The sequence below is a fragment of the Piliocolobus tephrosceles genome, chromosome 2 (assembly GCF_002776525.5).
Source record: "Piliocolobus tephrosceles isolate RC106 chromosome 2, ASM277652v3, whole genome shotgun sequence".
NCBI classification, from domain to species: Eukaryota; Metazoa; Chordata; class Mammalia; order Primates; family Cercopithecidae; genus Piliocolobus; species Piliocolobus tephrosceles.
In genome coordinates this window covers 145,993,320-146,012,645 of record NC_045435.1, presented here as the reverse complement: position 1 = coordinate 146,012,645, position 19,326 = coordinate 145,993,320, and the positions used below count along the sequence as shown (strand labels likewise).

The 19,326-nt window shown below is 35.6% G+C and overlaps 1 protein-coding gene across 1 annotated transcript in view; it reads right to left on the bottom strand.

Annotated features, from left to right (window-relative positions):
• LOC111539439 overlaps positions 1-19,326 on the bottom strand; it is a 491,006-nt gene that overhangs the window by 17,048 nt on the left and 454,632 nt on the right. The gene's annotated exons all lie outside the window — the stretch shown is intronic.

Here is a 19,326-nt window from a genome sequence, read left to right as displayed (position 1 = left end):
GACTAGTTCTAGTTATGACTTTACAACAGCAAAGCTCACCTTATTTTGTTTAAAGACCTTCGCTGTAATTATTTATAATTAATATAGTTTGTGATTGGCAATTATCCTCTAAATTCATGGTATATGGGCTCCCTCCAGTGGCTAATTTAGCATTCACAAATCTGAAATGTCCATTTTAAACAACTGAGCTTATTTAAGTAATGATCAGCAATGGTTTCAAAATTGCTGAGTTTAAATCTTACAAGCAGCAATAAGTTTTAGGTGAGCATATACAACCCTTTTAGAAGAAACGTAGAGCTTGACACAATGCCAGACACCATGCCAGCCTCTGAAGAGTCAAGATATAAAGTGACCTCTATCTACCAGGAGCTCAAGTCAAAGAGAGGGCACAGATGTTTATAAACAGCAAAAATCACCACCCAGCAAAACACAGAGAGGTGAGCACAATAACGATGGCATTCATAAAGTAAAGTAGGAACACCACAGAGTAAATAGCAGATAGACCAGGGAGAGCTTCGCAACAGATGGTAAAATAAGAATCTGTGGTGTGGAAAAGAAGACATTCCAATCAAAGACATGCATGTTCCAAAACCCAGATTAAAAATACGTTGATATATATGGAAAATGAAGTATTTCTATTTGACTGATTAGAGTTCACCAGGGTGACTGGTAAGAGCTAAGTATATTCAAGAAGATAGGGGTCAGAACATGGCAGACGTGAGATTCCTACAAGTAGCTAGAAGATGCCTTTTTGCTACGGTTGAATCACTGAAGTGTGTGGATTTTTTTTTTTTTTTTTTGACAGAGTCTCACTGTCACCCGAGCTGCAGTGCAATGGTGCAGTGTCGGCTCACTGCAGTGTCTGCCTCCGGGTTCAAGTGATTCTCCTGCCTCAGCCTCCTGAGAAGCTGGGACTATAGGCTCGCAGCACCGTGCCTGGCTAATTTTTTCTTTTTTTTTTTTTTTTTGTATTTTAAGTTGAGACAAGGTTTCACCATGTTGGCCAGGCTGGTCTCAAATCCCTGACCTCAGGTCATCCACCCACCTCGGCCTCCCAAAGTGCTGGGATTACAGGCATGAGCCACCATGCATGGCCCACTGAAATGTTTTTAAACATGACAGATTTCCCTTTAGGGAAAATATAGTCGTGGTATGCAGGACAGGTTGGAGCAGGAAGTGAAAGCAAGTTCAGAGGATCCAATTAGGAATATTTAGGAAAGAGCTAAATGATAAAAGAAGGTGAGTAGTAGTTTGCAAGATGGAAATACGCAGGCAGTCAAGGGATGCTAAGATCTTGGATGTATGGTAGAGAAAGGAAAAAGAGTCTATGAAGTCTCCTAGAAGTTTGATGTACGTTAAAATCAAAATTTTGTGTCTAATTTGTAGAATTTTTTTTATTTTTTATTTATTTTTTATTAAAGCTCTAGGGTACATGTGCACAACGTGCAGGTTTGTTACATATGTATACTTGTGCCACGTTGTGTGCTGCACCCATCAACTTGTCAGCAAAATGTCAAATGATGTCACCAAAAATGTATGCAGTTTCAACAATGACAATTATATTTAATAAGAGAAATAGTTACTTGGGCCACATTAAAGTTAAATTTTTGACTTGTGTAAGGAATTCCTCTCTTCGATATTTGGAATTAATGAGGTTCCGGATAGATCCCTGCTCCCACGACAATAAGAGATATGTTGTGACTCTACGTTTCCACTGGCAAAAAAGTTAATGGAAACCAGAAAAAAAAGAAGCTCGAGATGCCTGTAATTACAGTACCTGAACAGTTTACATGATAAACATGCTAAGTTTGAGTAGGAAAGAGCTGACCTTTGGGATCTTTGATGCTTTGGATATATGTCACTTGTGGCTGCCTCAATTATCTATATTTTAATAGATACTTACCCATGGTGTAGATACCAACTTCCTAAAGGTAAATGAAAAAATACAAAATAAAACAAAAAATTTCTCAGCCTCCCCCAATACTAAGGCACATATATATGATTCGGGTTCTACAATCAGATATATCTATGGGGTATTTTAATTTTGAACTGAATTATGTAGGGGCAAAGAGGTGGGGCCTGGGCCTCCCCCGCCCCCGTCGGCTATATTTTTATGAACAGGGCAGCATGTCTATGGAACCAATAGCTATGAAAGAGCTTCCTATTTAGAAGGTACTTGATTGTGGTAGAAATTGTGTGATTTTAGAGTCAGAAACTACAGTATTATTTTTCTGATGCAATGATGCATGGATATGAGAGACGCAGTCGTTCCTTTTTGGGCACGTCAGGGGGTGGGAAGGGCTCATGATATGATATCAGAAAATGTGCTTGACATTCACACTAGGTTCTGTGTTTATATTTCTCCAATGTGTTCTTAATACTTTTTTTTTTTAATGCTTAAACTAGACAGAGGTGAGTTTGTTGTCTGCAGTGGAGAATTCTGGCCAAGACACAGGCTTCTGGAAGTCATTGTAGGCAGCAAAACTTTAAAAAAAGAAACTGGGATCGTTTTTCTGATGGCTGTGTTTGTAGGCAGTGAGGAAGGAGTTACAATTAGAGTATGGAATATTGGTAGTCCTTGAAAAGCGGTCATGGAATAGCTACTATTGACGTTATCCCCCAAGCACACATGAATACAGACCAATTAAAGACAAAACTTGGGCTGATCAGGTGGAGGATGCAATAGTCTTGCCAGTTTGGACTCTACTGGTTTAGAGGTTTTTTTTTTTTTTTTTTTTTTTTTTACTACCTGAGATAAGAATGCTCAGACCAGAGAATACAATACTGGTTGTCTTGAGCCTGCCACATGGCTATTTCAGAATTCTCACATTATTGATAAACAGGCAAGAGGGGGATAAATACATTGCCTGGGTAACTGATATTGATTATTAAGAACTATATTGTAAGAAAAATATAATAAGAACATATATATCAAACACAGGAGATCCAATGTGCTTCTTCTGAGTATCCGTAGTCTCATGACTAGCTGCAAAATCAAGACTGTGGCAGCTATCCTTATTTTATTTTATACCCCTTACTACATCATGTGTTTATTTAGTTAACTAACTAAATTCTCCTTTTTCCTACTTCCATTTCTCCTTACTATTTTATATAGGGTGTGCTGATTGTGGCTAACTCTCTCATTTATTTTCCAGGCTTCAGATGATTAAGATGAGATAGTGACAGAGCAAGAGGAGAAATGAACATCAAACAGTTTTTTTTTTTTTTTTTTTTCTAGGTAAGCCATGAACCATCTGGTGGATTGGATGACATGTTCAGAGGAGGCATCTTGCTTCTCCTCTAGCCCACCCTAGTTGCACAGTGGGTGTGTGGGTGGACAAACAGAAATGTTTGATTTAGGATTGTATGTGCATAACTTCATATAGATGCATTCATGTGATCACCACATTAATTTAACCAAGACTGAGACTGGAGTCTTATCTTAGTGTGTGTCGAAAAGAAGCCAGCTAAAGCGTAATCAATACCCAGCATGGATTTATTATTTTTGTTGTTATTTGTTAGTTTTAAATAAACTGAACCGTCTAGCTTCTACCTTGGTATCAACCAAAACTTATTGTTCCTTTTTATCCACCTAGAGGTTTATTTTATAAACACAGAAAAGATGACTAAATCATGTACACAGGGATTGTATTTTTGTATCGTCAAATGTTAGACTATGAAGTATGTGAATTAAAATATACAACTTTCCATCCCTCTAGCATTTAAGTATCACTTTTGAGGCCAATTTATTTTAAAACAGAAAACAAAACAATGCACAATAAGGAGATAAAATTACATTTCAGTGATGTTCAGTATCACAAAAAATGTTATTATCACCGAACAGTGAAGACACCTGGGCACATATTTGCTAATAAAACCCCCTTGAGATCTAGCATAATGGTTCTACTCTACACTAACACAGCTCATTGTAATGGAATTTTCCTAATATAGATACCTGAATTTGATTTCTGGAGAGTTTCATTTTCATTGCTATTGGAAGACAAACTTCATACATAAACACATAAGAAAATGTTGTTCATGCAGAAACTACTTCCAGATTTTTTTCTATCTGTAGTTCTGTGTTGTTTCATATTATTTATACTTCTAGTCTGCTTCATTTTAGTTACTGGAAAAGAACTAAGGTAGACAGATACATTATAACTTCCAATTTACCAGAATTTGTAAATGCAATATCTCTAGTCGTTGTGAATGTGTCAGTTAGGAAGTATTAGCCAAAGTAGCACAAGCCAACTAAAGATAACAAAAACAATAGGCCCTTTTTCAAATAACAAGAGGCCTGAAAGTTGCTGTTTTCTGGACTGATTGATGAAGCAGCTCAATTATGACAAGTTTCCCCTGATCTTATAAGCTTTCCCCTGATGGAGCAAAGGCTACCACGACTCTCAGCATCACATTCACAAAGATAATGTCTAAACCAAAGAAATAAAGGAGACATTTTTCCCTATGCATCTCCAGTTTTACTGGACAGGAAAACCTTTCTGAGGACCCCTCAGATGGCTTCCCCTCAAGTCTCATTGGCCAGAACTGGGTCACATGTCATTTTCTCCATTACAAGCAATTAGGAATGAGATTATAATATTCACATTAGGGCAAAGTGGAGTTATTCCCTCAGACAATGGTTCCCATCAGGAGAAGGGGATGTTATTCCCCAGTGGGACATTTTTCAAAGCCTGGAGATATTCCTGGCTGTCACAACTTAGGCAGGAGGGTGTCCTACTAGCACATAGCATCTAGATGCCAAGAATGATATTGTATATGCTACAATGCCCAGGACAGCCCCCTATAACAAAAAATTATCTGGCCCAAAATATCAATAGTGCCACAGTTGAGAAACCCTATCTTAGGATTTGGCTCACCTTCCCTGGTCAAACTGCCTTTTGATATATAAATAAAATCAAGATTCCTTTCACGAGGAAACAATCGTTTCTCCCACTGGGGAAAAGAATCTATTAGATCAGTGGTTCTGAAATTTCAGAAAACATCAGAGTTATTATCTAAAGGGCCTGTTAAGCACACATTACTGGTCCCCATTCCCAGACATTCTAATTCAATATGTCTGGGATGGAGGTTCAAAACTTTGCATTAATAACAAGTTTCCAAGTGACAATTATGCAGTTGCTCTAGGCACCACATCTCCAGAACCACTGTTAGATCAGGCCCCAGGAGACTGTGAATAAACATTTATCAGTTGTGACATTAGACACCTAACTTAACCTTTTGTGGCTTCTGCTTTCTCCCTGGTAAAATGAACAATATATTAAAGGTTTACTGCTTTATATTTGGTGCCTTTATGTTTGCTTTATATTTGCTCCTACTAAACGTAGTATATTTGCTATACTAAAGTTTTATTGCTTTATATTTAAATTCTTTGTAGCCAAATTTCCCACTGAAATGATGATTCCTCCCTGCCCCATCACCAGTGGTATAAGAACAGCTGAAGTCTTGCTTAAGCTATAGTAAAAATGGAACCACTTTGACTACGAAACAGACCAGTTGAATTCCTTCTAAGGAAAAGACCAAAAACAGCTAGCTTCAATGTCAGGTGATGCGGTTTAAGTTAAGTGGTTGGGCAGCTGGCAAGACATGCTTTTCAATCCTGTGTTCAAAAAAAGCATTTGAGAAACTGCTCTAAGAGTCTAAGTGGGTTATTTACAAAACAAGAGACACAAATTGCTAGTGAGAAAATGTTCAACCTAACAAAAATCAAAGATATGCCAATTAAAACAACCATGAGATACTTTCTATGTTTCAACAAAGAAAAAGCAGAAAAGGGAAACATTGAATGTTGGCAATTTAGAGGAAAACAGTTGGAGCCACATCTCACATTATTTAGCAACTTTAACTCTAGTTGGATAACAGAGTCAAATGTGAAAGACAAATCAAATTATGGAAAAAATCAAATAGAAAATAAAATGGAATATTTTCAGATCAATGGAAGAAAGTAACCTACCCAGCTTCAAAACATGAGAACATTGCGACCTCTTAATAATGTTATTGATTATAATAATGTATCTTTGCTGATTACTATAACAAAAAGACAAAGAAAGACCTTAGAAAAATGTCAATTTAAATATATGAGAAAAGTGGTTAAGATGCATACTTTATTAGTGTTCATTTAGGTTCTAAGAAAAATAGCAAAACAAAGCAATGATACTTGGGGCCAGAATAAGAACTGACAATTCACAGAAGTCAGACTATAGTATGGACTTAAACCAAGAAGTTAAATTGAAAAACTAAAAAGAGTGGCATTAGCTTGTTGTCAATATAAAAGACATACAACACATATGTACATACATACACACGTAAAAAGAAATATAATTCATTGTGATTTGTTCAGTAGGTGGTACTTGGCACCTAGTAAAAGTTCTCTAGTGACTGACTTTGGCCTTGGACTGGGATAAAAGTTGGTAATTAATTAAATCCCCATACCTGGTTCTTCTTAAGGACATCATCTAATTTAGTTCATACAATAGCCCTCCCAGGAAAGCATTATAATCTCCACTTTACAGATGAAGACACTAAGGTTCAGAGAGGTGAAGTGACCAGCCAGCTCTTACCTGGCATCAGTGCCTGTGCTCTTCCTACTGTAATCTTGGTATCGCCCTTGGATGATGATAATAAACATCATAACCCTCATGACTAACATTTATTGAGTAGCAAGTGCTGTGCTAAGCAAATTGGCTACATTATTTTATTTAATTCTCAATATAATCCTGTTACCTATTTCCATTTATAGCTAATAAAATTAAAAGGCTATGTTTAAGGTCATAGAACTGTTAAATCCATGACTACCTGAGTCCAAAGCCCTCCTATAAGCCACTTTCTCCTATTTTGTTATTTAAAGCAACTTTAAAAAAAAATAAAAGGCAAGAAAGAGGAGAATAAGCAAAGAGATAAACACATTTTCTACTGATGATCACCCGATCAGTGTGAAAGATGCATTTGCTACTTTGTTGCAAATTAAGAAACTGGCGGGAAGGCCATGTTTGCTTTAATTTGTCTTTTTTTTTCCGAGGCGGAGTCTTGCTCTGTTGCCCAAGCTGGAGTGCAGTGGCGCGATCTCCACTCACTGTAAGCTCCGCCTCCCGGGTTCACGCCATTCTCCTGCCTCGCCCAAGTAGCTGGGACTACAGGTGCCCACCACCACGCCTGGCTAAGTTTTTTTTTTTTTTTTTTCGGTACAGACGGAGTTTCACTGTGTTAGCCAGGATGGTCCTCTATCTCCTGACCTAGTGATCTGCCCGCCTCCGCCTCCCAAAGTGCTGGGATTACAGGCGTGAGCCACTAATTTACCTCTTAATATCCACCCACACCTCCCAAGTTTAAACTTTGGTTTACAGTTGAATCTTCATCATCATATTTACCAATGCTTTATCTCCAAAGTTTGGAAGCATATAGAAAGTTGAGAATTAAAATCAACTCAACAGCTTCCTGTCTCTCAAAAAGTACATTAAATAGCTACCAACATATATGTTAGGAAAAACGTAATAATAGTGTAGGAGTGGGATAATTACAGGAGTAATAAAAATGGCTGGTGTGCATTGCATGCATTGTGGATGCCAGGCACTGTGCTGTAAGCTTTAGAAACACTGCCATTTAATCCTCACAGCACTCTAAGGTACATCATTATCCCCATTCCACAGATGAGATTAAAGTTTAGGAGGGTTAAATAAACAGTTCACTGGTAGTGTCGTGATCTGATATTCTATTTAGCACCAAAGCTTACATGTTTGACTGACGTATTAACTTGCGAAACAGGCAACTTTGAAGAAAGCCATAAATGTGACAAGTATTAGGGGATAAGTTGGTACAGGAAGATCCAGACTAACAGGTTATTTGAGGTTAAAAAGGAAAGCAGAAATACTTTGATAATGAAAGAAGAATCTCAGCAAAGGGAAGGAAGACACAGAAGACATTCAGTCTAGTATTAAAACTATTATGTCTAGTTCCCTTGTTTCCTAGTATCTGCTTTCAAGAATGGCAGTATGGTCACAGTCTCTCCGTTCATTGGGTGATAAGCTATTCTTTATTCCCTTTGGTCTCCTGAAACATGACACTAAACTTCAGGTTCCATTCAGTAATGAAATTCAAGCTTGTGCCTACAGAATTAGAAGTTTCTTTCGTTCATGACAAAATATTTGTAGAAGTATGTATTACCTATACACATTTAAAACTTATTTCAAGTTAAATTTATGTGTAAAAGCTTCAAGGATACACAATTCTTTTGTAATGGTCTCAAGGGCTCATAAGGCCTCAAACAGTAAAAATAGGTCTTCTAGTCCATGATTTAACTGAGATGAGTATGACTTGTGTTGTTCTGTGTTAGGGTGGGAAATGTCACAGGGCTTCATCTGCTCTAGTTCCTTCATTTTACAGAAACAAAAATAGAGATCAATCCAGAGGGATGATGTGACTTTGCCAAGGTGATCAGTCAGTAGGAAAAAGCAGAATATCTAATGGGAAAAGATCATGACTTGTTTTCTCCTATTCCTTTTCCTCCTTTTACAGAATCAAGTAGCTTTCAGTGAAATGATAAGTGAAAAGAAAGGTGTTCTCCAGGAGTAGGAATTAATTGGGCTTTTCTAAGAAACAGCAGAATGGCGCCATTGAAAATTATTTTTTCTTAAGTCACTATTTTTATTTATTTCTAAAACTCTAATTTTATTTTCAAGAAAGCAAGGCAGAGCCATTTAAAAGAAAATGACATTTTAAAAAACTGACAGTACAACCCTTTAGTAGGAGTAACTGGCTGCTTTACTAAAGAGTTTTATTTTGATAGACTCACAATGGTCTTTGTCCTTTATCTAACCTCATCAATACAAACCTGTTTCTGTCATCTTTGAGAACACAACTCAAACTTCACCATTGACCTAATAAAACTGAGTTTCTGGCATGGTGATTCGTAAGTAAACAACCTTCACAGTGCTAGCTTTGCAACCATACCTATAAAATGATTGCACCTGTCACACCATGACTTGCGGTCTTGAGATCAGAAGATCAACTAAATCTCCTAGTCATCTTTCTAAAAAGGGTGACCCACTTTTAATAACTAGTAATATGAACAAGCTTTCTAGCCTTAGGGCAGAAACTGATTATAAAAAGGATTTCGGGAGGCATTTCCTTCTCTTTCAAACAGACTATTATAGAATTAGATGAGGATGAGGAGACTTCAGGGATCACAGCAGGGGCAAAATGCAAGATTTGATGCAATGACTCAGTCATTTAAAATTGTGACCCAGACTCTATTGTGTCACATTCACACCTGTGCTCTATTTTTAAAAGATCTTCAGAGTCTCTGAGGCCAGCTTAATAGACAGTATCATCTCAGGCAGGAAAAGGCCAAGTATCTAAGCAAGTATTGTATAAAAATCAAAACTGATGGCTGCTACAGAACTTTTACAAGTTGATGGAAATGTATTTTGATCATGGTGATGATTGCAGTGATATAAACATTTCTCAAAATTCATTGAACTGTACATTTAAAAAGGGTGCATTTTATTGTTCAGAAATCAGATCTCAATAAAGTAGATTTTTTAAAATGAGAGCTATGTCATCCATGAACACATGTCTCTCTGGCAAAGGCAATAGAAATAATGAAGTCAGCTTTGAGCAAAGCCTAGTAAAGATTAAATACAGCATTCAAGACTTTGTGCAGTCATGAGCAGAAAGATTTTCCTGTGAGAAACTGGGGTTGATAATTAAAGATCTATTGGGAACTTTATCTCACACTCAAAGATAAAGTCACTCAATATGAGCCTCTGGAATTTGTTTTTTTCTTTATCAAACCAACCATAGAGTGTATCAGCATGTTTGATGACTTTTCAAAGGTTTGCATCCCCATATGTTTATAAAATTTATTATTAGAATTGGTGACCAGGCGTGGTGGCTCATGCCTGTAATCCCAGTACTTTGGGAGGCTGAGGCAGGCGGATCATGAGGTCAGAAGATCGAGACCATCCTGGCCAACATGGTGAAATCCCATCTCTAGTAAAAATACAAAAATTAGCTGGGTGTGGTGGCATGCACCTGTAATCCCAGCTACTTGGGAGGCTGAGGCAGAAGAATGGCTTGAACCTGGGAGGTGGAAGTTGCAGTGAGCCGAGATCATGCCACTGCACTCCAGCCTGGTGACAGAGTGATCATCTAAAAAAAAAAATTGGTAAAGCTCAAGTTTCAATATGCATTTGAACTATGAAGAGTATATATTTTTCTACTTGTTTCAACAAAATAAAGTGTGGCATAGTTCTTTTGGGATTACTGAATATATATTTTAAAAATATACTATGCAGGCTAATTTCCAAAATATGTAATATCATACATACTGAGACACAAAAGAAAGTTCACATCTTTGATTATGTTGAGTTGGCAAACTCATGTCATCTTTTCTGGATTCTTCTTTCTGTTTCTGTAAAATGAAGGGGCTAGCCTGGATAAAGCTTTAAGTTATTTCCAGCCCTAACACAGAATAACACAAATCACACAGCAAATCACGAAGCAGAAGCATATTATTACTAACTGGAAATTATCTCTTCTGTTATTGCCTACTTCTTTGTTTCTTTTGTGATGCTAGATTTGGAGAAAGAATAGCACTTAGGAGAAAATGAGAAAATGTTTGCATTATGTCATTGGATTGGAGAAAGAACAGTACTTATGAGAAAATAAGAAAATGTTTGCATTATGTTGTTGAGACACACAATAGACTCTTAGTAAATACTGGTTTCTTCTAAGCAGAATGACATTGATAGATGGAATATTCTAGAATCTGAGTTTATCTGAAAGTACAAGAAAGAAAAATAATATTTTCGAAGAGTGAAAAGTAAATAAAACTATGATTCATCTCATTAATATTATGACAAAAAATCTATAATAGATTAAAATACCTTTCACTGTAAGAAGTGGAACACACCTTTGGCTTTCAGGGAAATAATGATATATATTAGAGATTATGACATTACAGAATCTTAGATATTTACAAGATAAATTAATGTTCATCAGTATCAGTTTCCCAGAGTACCATGGTGATCCAGTAACATAAAATCCAAAACAAAAACAAAAAAAACCCTCTAAGCTTGCCTTTATTATTTTTAATTTTCTAAAGGGAAAGGCACAAAAACAACTTTTCATAGCTGTCACTTTGTATGCATAACTCAAGCTGTGATTAATATTTTAGAGATAAATATTCAGAGATAGCAGTAGAGTTTTCTTTTATCACATAAAGGCTAAATTTTATCCAAGGTTGTATTTATGCATTTACTTTAGCTTGTCAGCATCAGGCAATCATTCTCAATTTCTAACCAAGGCACACTGCTCAACTTAAGAAGGGCTGACAGAATAATGGGTTTGACCCGAGAAGCTAAACTCTTCAGAATCTGGAAGATAAAAAAATGAGAGGAAGGAAAACAAATGATGGAAGTCCAGAGCATCAGAAAAATTATATAAAATTTGGACATAAGGCTTAAAGGTAGGTGGCATGTCTTTTAATCTCACACATGGCCAAAAGTTATTCGAGGATTATCTGTGGCAATATATTCAGTTCAACACACTTTTTACTATTGATTAAAGGCCTCAAACAAAATAAAGTTACTTGCTAACCTGACTTTTGTCTGATAGAGGCATACATAAAAAGTTCATATATTGGCTTTATATGTACCTGACAATCATGATTTTAGTTTTGGAAAATTGTATGTTAACAAGATCAAAATTACAAATGAAAACTGTTAATTGTTGTTTTAAAAAAGACTAAAAAGACCAAAGCATGTAGCTGAAAGTTCTGTGAATTATGGATGCTTAGGAGAAAAACCTACAAATAAATACCTAACAAGTAGGTTCAAGTCCCATAGAAAGGAAGTGGTGCTGTATATGCAATATCTTCTGCTTAGAAAGAATTAAACTTCCACATACCCATCTCTTACTCATCTTCTAAAACCCAGCCACACAACCATTTATTTTGCAAGGCTATCAGTGTTTCTCCATGGACTGTTACTTCCTTCAAATCATCTGTTCATCCTTCTTCAAAATACCTACTATTTTGTACTGTAATTAATCTGCTGAAATGTCATTACCAACCCATTCTTCCCAGGTTTGTTTCTGCTGTGAGTTCCTTTATGAATGGGTGTGTCTAGCATTGATATAAGATGAACATAGAAAGATGCACAATAATTGCTCAATGACTTACAAATTCTTAGTTGGTGGCATCCAAACGGACCTGTATTTTGGATAGTTTAAGCTCTGCTCATCTGAAATGTCAAAGCCGTAAATAAAACATTACCTTCAGAACTACTCTGAGCTTTACCAGCTACATAGTTCTATGTCCTGAAAGAACGTAGAACTTTCAGGATGGATCCAGTTTTTGTCTCTTCTTCCTTTCATCACTTAGTGATTTCATATGTGACCTTGCCTTCACCCAACATCCTGTTTTTGGTTTATTCGGGTTCTGTTCCTGCAGTAATGGGTCAGTACCACTCTCTTTCTGTGCCCAGCCTTGGCTCCAAAACCACAGATTTGTCCAGAGACAGGCTGTTTAACAATTCTTTCCAGGTGTTTAGCTTTTGGATATTATTGTTCTAAAGTCATGGGACCCTTGCCTGTCTGCCATACTGTCCCCCAGCTGCCTCTGGTATGACCAGCTGAGATAACTTATTTTCTGATCAAAGAAGACACACTTCAAGCTCTTGCATTCACAGTCTTCAGTCTTTAGCTTCTGCACTCTTCAAAGCCCATTGTCAGGTAAACTAGCTTCATATTAATTCTGGAGTTCTGCTCTTCCCTGTTTCCTACTACTCAAGAGCTAGCAGCGCAGTCAGACTCTTTGGAGTGCCTCCACATTATGCCGCATCTACCCAGGATCTATGTCAATATCACTTTCTAGTGCTGGAAATTCGGCCTTTGTACTAGGCCATTCGAAAACACATTTCCCACCTGCTCATTGAGAATGTTTATTAGAACTTACACCTCTTCAATAGGCAATTAGGTAATCCAATGGTCTCCTAATCTTAGCTTTTCTTATACTTTTTAATAGATGTATAATAAAGTTCACTTTATTAAAAATTTTAAAAATATGTATCTGTAACAACATTTAAAAAACAGAATAATAACTGTCATCCAGAGACAAACATTGCCAATACTGTGGTGTATTTCTTTATATCTTTACTTCTACAATACATAAATACAAACTGTTACTATAAAAATGGCATTTGTTACCCTTCACAATATCTTTTTTGTATAATAAAATCCATTTTCATATCAATATAGTTTTCTCACATTATTTTAATAGGTAAACTGCATTCCACTGTACACATTACCAATGCTTGTAAAAATAAGTCCTTATGGTTGGAATTCAGGTAGCTCCCATTATTTTGCTATTAAAAATAGCACTACAATGGACATTTTGATAATAAATGTGCACTAGCCAGATTAGTCCTAAATGTGGAATCAGTTAAAAGGAGCTACATTATAAGAATCTTTGATACTTATTAGCCTTTACAATGGTTGTTCCTAAAGGTTACTCATCCACTAGTACATCCTCAAAATTGTCATCAATATTCAGTATTATTAATACTTTTAAATGTTTGACACTAACATATAAGAGAGGACTATTTTTCCAGTAACAGACAATGTTACTGCAGATTGTTCACAGCACTGCACCCTCCAGATTAAGCTCTGAGATCAGAATCCTTACAGGATACAAATATGTGGAGACTGAGGGAAGCCAAGGGTAATTGGAGAACTTGCCTATTGGAAATAGGCCCAGAAAGATCTTTTATCATGGAAGGATAAGCAAACTACAGAAATAAAAACAACAAGGGTTTGTGAAATGCTGAAACATTTAAAGAACTGAAGATACTACATTCAACATGAAGAGCAAAATACGTTCAAAACATTACTGATAGTAACTAGGAAAATAAGTTATTTATTTTTTCTATATATATATTTAAAAAGGATTCTAGGAAACAGGAAAAGAAAGATGAGACCAAGGTGCAAGGAATGAGTAGAAAATTTGATTAGTGAATTAAGAAAAAGATGTAAGGAAAAGAAAAATATAATTCCAGGATGCAAAGCTGAATGGGAACTAGCAAACGGCCTAAATGATATTACATGAGGAACAGACAGATACCTTTCCTATTGAGAATGGTATTATGCTGTATACTATTCATTCATACCAACAAACAATTCTGGGCATCTATGGTGCATATCAACATTTGAGGATAAATAATAAAAATCCAAGTGTGTAAAGAAATCACCTTGTAGAGGGGGAGGCAGATTGGAAACATTGTAACAGGCTGAGGTCTTGAACTGAGGCTGAGAGTCAGAGTAGCAGGAGCACCAGTGAAGGAAAGATTAACTACCTAGAGCAGTTAGGAAGCTTTTCACTAAAGATGGAACCTGTAAGTCAGGACCTTTAAAATGAAGAACTTTGGCCAGATTCCAGAGTGACAGAAGATATTCCAGGGATAGAAAACCGCATGAGCGAAGTTCTCAACTCCATCTATTTTTCAAGAATCCTTAGTATACTGGTTCTTAACATTTTGAAGAATAACCAGTTCTTTAAAAAAACAAACAAACAAAAAAAAACCTTTGCCTGGAAAACATGCAAATTATAAGCATGTACATTTACATGTCAATGTTATGACAATTTCAGCTGTTAAAAATGTTATATGACTACAGAGTATGAAAATTATTTTTTCAATGGGTTAGCTCTATTGTACTTAGTTAATAATCACAAGTCTTATAGCCTATTAAAAAGTTACAAGAAAACTCAGAATTTTTTAAAAATGTGGTAAAACAAAGTAGAAGTACAGTTTTCAGCATTTAAATTACTTTTTCTCTGAAGGTCTAAACAACAAGTTAAACGTTCATTGATAGCACTAGGGTTGAAAACACAGATGTTCAATTTCTTTAAATAACTTCTCTTCCTACAGAATGGTTGTGTCCTATGAGACATAAGTTCATCCAAATATAATATGGTCCACATATGGAAGCAATCACATTCCATTTTTGGAACCAGTTGACAGAACTCTGTCACTGCACAAAATACAAGCTTCCTCCTGCCCCTTTTCTTTTTTTATGCAGCAAAAGTTCATGTAACAACACAAAATAACTCTCATGACTGAGAATTTGGCAATGTTTCATTTTCCACCATATCAGGGTGGGAACCAAAAGAGACCAAACATGACTGATAATAACATTAGAGAAGCCTGTTCTCGCAGCTTATGTGCAGGTGGGAATCATTAACGGTAACCAAATCTTCATAACAATCATTTTGTCCTTAAATATAGCTAAACATTGAACTCCATGTGGCAAGACAGAGGGTTAGTAGACAGGCATAAAAATTCTGCTTCATTCTTAACATCTCCAATTCAAGTCCCTGAATGGATTATTGCAAAGTCAGAACCCCATTCCTCTTGGATAATGTAGCAGGAATAGCACAGGCTTGGTAGTTATTAGAGGGGAGAAAGAAGAATGGATATGGAGTAAGAAGCCAAACTCCAGACCTTTAACTCTGGGAAATCTTCAAAAGACACCACTTACATTTAATAGGTTTCTGTTTTCTTGAATGGAAAATGAGACTATATAGTGCAAAATGGAAAAATGAGAATATGTGGGACAACTCTTTTGAACATCAGAAAGTTTATAAGCCTAGCTTTATGAATAAAGAATCATTATTGATACATGGAATAAACATTTTACAACAAAGTTCTTTGGTAGCGTTGACAATTAACAAACCACCAAAGGTGGCAGGAAAAAAAGCATAAACTGCTTCTCAGGCACCTGCATTATTTAGCTTACTGCTACATTTCAAAGTATGTATAGACCCAATTAGCTATGGGTTAAACATATATTTTACACACACACACAGCCAATTGTCTTTCTTCTTTCCAAACCATCTTTGGTCTACTTCACCTCTATGATAGGATTGAACGGTCTCATCCAATAGCTGTGTGACTCTTGGGCTTCATTCACTGTTTAGTACACTGTTGTTGGAAATGATACCATTTGCCAGGTATTATGTCTGTTCTGTGTGTTTATTATATCGCGTGCATATGTTTTAAGTAGTTTCCAGCTCTCTGAAATAGAGGGGAGGCAGTTGCTCCTTAAAAGCTACCTGAAATAATTTGGAAATTTCTCAGCTGAACGATCTTTTAAAATTGCAAAATGAAGACAGCCTTTGCACTGACCTTAAACCCTTTCAAATATTAAGTCTTGTTTGCTTTCTGCTAAAACTACAAATACTAAAGAGAATTTACTACTTTCAGGAAATTATTATAATTCTCATTTAAACACTGATACAACTGCTCTAATGAGTCAAAAGCCTTTGAAAGTTTAACCGGCAAACCAAAACCTATTCAGAGACCTATAATCATTGTATCTCATGTATAATAATATAAATGTGTGAATGAACAGACATGAAAAGTCAAAATATGAATGTAGAAAAGTAAGCAATAACATGCATAGGCCAGGGGACGGGGGGCAGAGAAAGCTTTATTGGAGAAGGCAAGCCAGAATGCAAAGAACACTGGGTAAATTCCATGAAAATAAAATGATGGCATTTGAGTAATAAAATAAATGTGACCCATAATTTCAAAATGTAGAGAGCATAAGCTTTAAGATTAAATTAGTGTTAGAACTTTGTTATGTTTGATAACTATTTTATATACAATTATTTGAAGTACAAAATAAATCTGATGCTTTTTAATTAGTATTTGAAAACCTACATAGTATTTTCTAAAATCCCTAGGATGAAATGTATCAATGTGTTTGTGTCGGTGCTGATATGTTGAGAGAAGGGTGCTGATTAGGGGGAAAGGGAATATCTATGTGTTTTTGAAATGATACAGTTTAACAATTTCTTACATATAATATTGGGTCTTCCAAAATGCAAAATAGATTTGTAAATAGTAACTTTTAGTCTGAAGCTGGAAATACTTGGGTAATTACAAACTTAGCAGAAGTCATTGCTACTTTGAAATAAACTAAAAAAAGAATTAAGGTTTTTATGAAAGCCCATTAGTTCTCATTTTAATATTTAGCACGTTGTAAGAAACATTAGTAAAGCTTATTAATAAGATTCTAAATGAAGTAAAGAGAATGTAAAGTGTTTTGTAGGTCACAGGTTTTATGGTGACAATATGCCCACTGTGACAAGGTCATGCTGTGAAGATGGTGGAGACATGAGTTCATATTTTTGCTCTGCCATCTATTAGATATGTGACTCTAGGTAAGTTATACAAATTCTAAAGGTTTTTTATTTGTATTATGGCCATAATCCTAGTATTTCACCTCATAATGTTGTTTTGATAATCAGATTATCTGAGATGATATTCATATATCACTTGACAGAGTAAACTGGAAATGCTCAGTTTATTCTACCATTTTTATTGAGAAATAATAGCTATATTGCAGATGTCATACATTTTTTATCACCATTAAAAGCCATTAAATAATTTCCTCATTTCAACTATTTGCCAAAAACTTATTTTATTAAAGTGAGAGAGATATTAGGGATTTACTATGTACCTATAAACAGGAATTTATCAGATTTGAAAAATCATCCCAAGGTTTTTAGACAAGTGGTGCTTTATAAGACAAATATTTAAAAAATACAGTATAATCACTTTTGTTAAATTTCCTAGAAGTCATAGAAGAAGATAATAATGTAAGCATTATTATATCATTATTTAGTTTGATATTAATATATCAAACTAAAAATAAGCTTAAGAGTGATCTAGTACCTTAAAAATGAAATTAATGAGAATTGAAAGTAAGGCCCTAAATCTGTTAAATCATATTTGAACTAAACAAAATTAATCTAATTTCTTTTTCCAAGGCATCTTTGCTCCTGAAATCTAAATAGCTTGCTTACTTAGGCTCACTTAAAAATTATTATTTTGCTGTCCACACCAATACAAAGCTATCGTGTTGTGAACTCTGCTCAATCTCAACCATTTCTCTTCTTACAAGACTTATCTTAAAATTATTCAGCCCAGACCCTAAACTCGTTAAATATTGTGCCTTAGTTTCCCATTTTAAGACAATATTAACCCGAAGTAGTTTACCCATTTTTTACAATAGTTCTGATAAATTTAACTTTACTTCATCAATAAATTTTTCTAGTGGACTTTTGGGGAGTTGACAGTTGACATCAGATTTTAAGAGGGTAATCTCTTATATTATTTAGAGAGACAAAATATGAATGAGTACCAGATACCTACTTGATGGTAAAAGGTAAAGTGTTCTTTCCATGGATACACACATAAATCTGAACACATACAGAGGAAGCTAAATAAACTGACATACTTTGAACCAGGCATTGTGTGCCATTCGAAGCACTCCAGTGGATTGTTCTATAGTGCATGCAAGTCAGGAGACAGATACTGATTGTGCATCAGTAGGAAATGCAATGCCACGTTAGGGGATTGTATATATCCAGTGGTGATCATTAGAACTTTCCCCATCCTTTTGAAATTGGAAAAAGAGAAGAATTCAATTAATAATATTATATGCTAAAATATGCTGACAATAATTCAAACTACATTTAGACCTTCTTAGAAAAGCTGTTGATAAGAAAGACTGGCATTCCTGGGTCATTATTTGTCCCTTTTCTCTTGAACAGTTCTTCTCTGAACTGCATTTGGCTCTCTCCCAAGAGCATAGAGAACAATCTTAAACTATCTTGGCTTCCACGTCTAAGAAATGGAAATAGTACTGACAATCTTACTATAGTTTAAGAATATTGGAAAGAGAATTGTGATAATTTTTTAAAAAGTAAACTTTTACTTTCTGGTTGGGTTTCTCACTTTTGGGAACAGGGTATGATCACTCTGGGCAAGGGTTCTGGAAAATTATTCAGAAGAGTGATTTACCAAATTGAATCTTTTGGCTGGAGACGGAATGTTCCTCTAAATGTAGATAATTTCTCAGTTCCTCAACAGGAGAATGAATCCTTGTGGCCACTGGGTGTGGGTTCAGTAAGGAAGGGAAGGTCAGAGAAGGAACAGTGTCACCATGCAGTGCTGCAATGCGTGTTAACTAGAAACACTATAATTTAACCTGCAGAGTAAAGTACTTCTAGCTATACCCTCCTCATATAAAATGATTTTCTCAGGTTGTGTATCTGAAATAACTCATTAACAGAAAAAACTGACACATTCCATTTCCCCAACCTGATGTTAGATGGGACTACCTACATGAATTTATGAGGTGGTATTGCAGATTCACTCAAAAGCATTTACTCAATGACTATTAGATTCCAGGTATTATGTTCATCCTTACAGTGATGGCATTTAATATTCCACTATAAAAGTGGAT